Consider the following 4,633-nt stretch of genomic DNA (forward strand, 5'->3'; position numbering starts at 1 on the left):
AGACACAAAAACATGATCACATTTGTCAATCGCGGCGTTTTATTGTGAAAAATTGGTTCTATTTTGAAAATAAACCGGATTTTCTCATGTATTTCGACGCAACTTCCTGCCAGTATTGACGCGGAGCGCTCGCGTCGCGCGGAAGAAATAGGCCAGACGCCGAAACGTTGCGCTGCACCGCGCGGACCCTCCGCACTGCTGCGCGTCGCTCCGCGCTTGGTGTGACCGACGCCATAGGTTAACATGGGCGCCAAATGGAAGCGCACGCCGTTCCGCGCCGCTTTGCGGCGCTATCGCGTCCTGTGTGACTCCGGCGTAACCCGGCTCCGGTTCGCGTCCAGTACCACGTCTGGTGGTGCCGGCTCGCGTCCGGCGCCGAGAGGTGCGGACCCCCAACGTTCCGAACAGCAAGCGCACCGGGGGACGTTTTAAATGTTCTGGAGGTTTAAGCTTGATCCAATCCCATTAGAGCGGTCTGTCTGCCGGCATATTCATGGCGTGAACTCCGCTGAGCTGTAGCCAGAGAACGCAGCGGCAGTAACAGACTTTTAAACTATCCACAGAGTATCCCGCTTTTCTCAGTCTTTAATGTTTTCTTTTTTAAAGTTAATTAGAAATGATAAATCTCTATTTCATTTACTGCAATTCAGCAGAGGAGGAAAAGATTTGGTCCTGACAAAAAATGAACATATGGAAATTTAATTTTTGATGTTTTTTATTTTATTTTACCGAACGTTGATTGAAGTTTAGAATTTAAAATGCCCTTCACTTGCACTTGGGCTTTTGTTAGGCATTTTAGGTTACAGCCTTTTATTGTTAAGAAAGTTTATCTCAATATAATGTCACAAAATAAAGTATTTCTGATGAAAACTATTAATTTTGTTATTCTTGTTTTCATAATTAATGTCAAACTGCTAAATTCCACGAACCACACATTTTTTTTCCTTAAAAAAAGGCCACATGTAAATTTGCGATTAATCGTGAGTTAACTCTGGACAATGCGATTAATCGCGATTAAAAATTTTAATCGCCTGACAGCTCTAAATATTACTATTACTTTTTTTTTTTTACATAAATCACATTCTATAAATGAAATGACAATTCTTAAAGAATTCTTCTCCATCTCAGACTACTCAGTTACTTGGAATAAATCAGTTTTATTATCACTCAACAGTAACGTTGAGCAAACACTCTCAATACCAGTCAACTCAGGCAATATCAAGTATAGTCGTTCATTTCTGTCCCTAACTATCAGAACTGGTGTAGCTAAAATACACCCTATTACTGAAAGGCATTCAGGACGATCTAACTCGCTGGGTCAACCTGCCCCTGTCCCTCATAAGCAAGGTAGCCACAGTAAAAAGGAACATTTTGCCACACATTATTTATCTATTCTCAATGATTCCCACACAACCTCCACTAAAATGGTTTAAGACATAAGACCCAGCCATATCAAGCTTTCTGTGGAAGAATAAACCAGCAAGAATCAGCCTTAAAACTTTAAAATCTGCAAAAAGACGTGGAGTCTTAGAACTACCAAACTTAAAATATTACTTTATTGCCAAGAGATTATATTACACCTTAAAATGGTTTAAAAAAATAACACAGAAAGTAACTCATGGATGGACTTGGTACTGGAGTTATGTGGAAAGATCAACTTGTCAGATCAACCATTTATCAGCCAACCAATAAAAAAAAAAACATGATAGTTTCTAAAGTACTAACATAAGTACCACCTTAACAGCCTGGTGAGATTTTCTCAAAGTGTTAAACTCCTCAGTCGTACCGTGTAAAATGACACCCATCTGGAACAACCCAGGCATCCTTTAAAAAAAAAAAAAGGTTACACTTCCCAGGCCGCTCGCATATCGCACCTGAACTGTAACGCTAGACACGTGAGCCGGGGGTAATAGTTCAAAATATACACTAACACACACCAACACACATCAATCACACAAGGAAGGTGGGACCTTTAAACCTTCTGTCCCCTACTTCATCCCTGGTGGGTGGTGCAGGGACCCTCAGCCTGGTGGCCTTGTCGTTTGGGTGCCGGTCTCGTGGGCCCGGCGGCCTCCTCTCAGGGTGGAGATTTAAGATCTAGCAGGGGATCAAATTACATCGGAGCCTGGGGATGTCCATATCTCGATGGTGTGGGTTCTGGTCCTTGTTCTCGAGAAAGGGACCTCTCCAAAAACTCCATCAGTGGTAGAGCCTGGTCGGGCCTTGTTTACAGCACTCCTCAGGGGCCCCAGCTTCTCTTGGGTGTCCCTCTACTGGGCGGGATTGGGCCCCTGTCTCGCTCCCCCCTGGGCTTCCCGTGGCAGGGATGGGCAGATGTCTAGAGCATGAGGCGGGTCTCCCTAAGGGGGCCCTGGGTCGTACCTGGGCTGGAGGGGTGGGGGGGCTGTTCGTCTGGGGTTGGGGGACTCTCCGGGAGTGGGGCCTCGCGCTATCCCTCCTGGCATGGTGGTGGGGGGCTGCTGCGGCGGGCTCGCGCACCCTGATTGGCGGGATTGCCCGATGGGCGGATTCCCTCGGCGGCCCCGTGGTGGGTGTAGGAAGGTCCTGGTTGCTGGTACTGCTTCAGTGGGGGGGTCGGCCGGGCACTTTCTCCCTTTGTACTTTCCATTATCATCCATCTTAGCGAAACATAAAGACTCACCTGAGCACAGGTGGCAACTCACCTTTGCACTAAGAGTATTTGTGACAGAATAAAAGACTTTTACATGTGTTGGTTTATATGCACAAGTGTGTGTGTGGACTGCAGTTGTATTATGTACATTTTAATTAGTTTAAATGTGAAGACTATTTTAGCCAACAGGTATGTTTGTAATTATTGAGTGTGTGTGTAGACAGGCCCCGCCCATTCCAGATTGCTATCTTATGGTCAAGAAACCCCTTTTGTAGCAGGAAAATCTAACACAACAGGCTCTCAGCTCATATCTGTTTGCTCAGCTATTGGACAGGACAAGTAAAAAAAACATATAGATGTAGATATATTAAAAGTTACGTTTAGCGTCAAATACAAAGGGTTTTTTTTTTTCTTTTTTTTTACAAATACACAGTGTAAGTTCTAAGCTTCATAACTCTTTACTGTCCCATTACTTTCACCATTCAGCAAAAGAAAAACATTAAGCTTGACACTGAAGGGATGCATGTGTGGCTGAATGCCGTCATCTTTTTTGTGTCTATTTCTTTAACAAAATTTTAATGCATTGTTCCTTAAACTTTCATTTTAGGGTGCATTCAAGATGATATGAGACTAAGTAAATATCAATCCCCTCCTCAGTGAAAACAATAAATCTAAAAAAAGTAAACAGTATTTATAAAGAATAAAAATCAGGTAAAATTAAAGATGCTGATCTAGCATTATTTATCTATATCACAATTATTCTCACATGTATATTGTAAATTCAAGCTTCATTTCATGGTATAAAACTAGTAAAGTTCTACAATTTAAATGTCTATTCCTATTGTGTTTTAATAAAAGACTGTCCTAACACCACTTGTTGATCTACACTGTAGCATCAAGCTATTAGCTTTGAAAAATTAGTAATACTTGGTAACTGTCAATGCTTTAATTCTTATTTTTCATTTGTAACCATTTAGTTTCTGTTTAGTGTCATTTTTATGTTACTTGTGCAAATTTTGTCATTTTTCTGTGTAAACAATAAATTTGTTTTTCATAAAAAGTGCACAAATGTTAATTGGAAATTCCCACAAAGATTTAGTTGACTGCTCCAACTTCCGTAATTTCTAGGAAACGACAATCAAATCTTAATTTCCAGGCAAACCTAAAATATATGCTTTCGCTTTTGATGAAGTAGGTTGAACATTTATAGCGCTTATCGAACTTTTCTCCCTTTTGCTTTCACCTTTCAAAGATAAGAGGTAAGCAATACATCTTTATAGAGATGTGTATTCCCAAGTTAGAGAAATGTAGCATCTTTTGGATGATCTAAAAATGTTTCATCTGTTTTTTTGCATTTATTGACTGATGTTCCTTAACATTCGTTTTCAGGTTTAGAAAAATGAATTTTAGTATATTATAGGACTTCATAATTATTTAAAAAAATAAATAAAAAATTAGACCTTGGTGTATCAGGATTGATGCTAGTTTTCAAGTCCTTTTTCAAAACCCTGCGTCGTTTGACTTGAGTAGCCCCAGCTCCCTGATTGAAGGAATTCCCTCAGCCTTCTTTTGCTTTTTCCCACATTTATTTCCACAGTCAAACAGCATCAATGGTTGTGCAGCATCAATCGCAGCAATAGCAGCAGGGCAGGTTGAAAAACCTCAAACAAGAAACAAAATTTACAACACTGTAAAGGCTTGAAATAGTCTTACTTACAAGTCAAACATTTTCACACAATTTGCTATAACTACACACCATAAAGATACATACACAATACAAAAATTTCCCTTCACCAAATACAATAACCTTACCAGCTGTCATCAGGGAAGCTGTGTGCTCAGGAATCCTTCCCCACACTTTTTCTTCTTTCTTCTTTTTGTGGTTTTTTCGGTGGCTGGCAACCAACTTAGAGGTGCATTACCGCCACCTACTGTTCCGGAGTATGGGTCAGAATTCATTCTCACCACCTAAGTACTGTTTTTTTTTTTTTTTTTTTTTTT

This window comes from Oryzias melastigma, linkage group LG4 (genome assembly GCF_002922805.2).
Source record: "Oryzias melastigma strain HK-1 linkage group LG4, ASM292280v2, whole genome shotgun sequence".
In the NCBI taxonomy this organism is placed as follows: domain Eukaryota; kingdom Metazoa; phylum Chordata; class Actinopteri; order Beloniformes; family Adrianichthyidae; genus Oryzias; species Oryzias melastigma.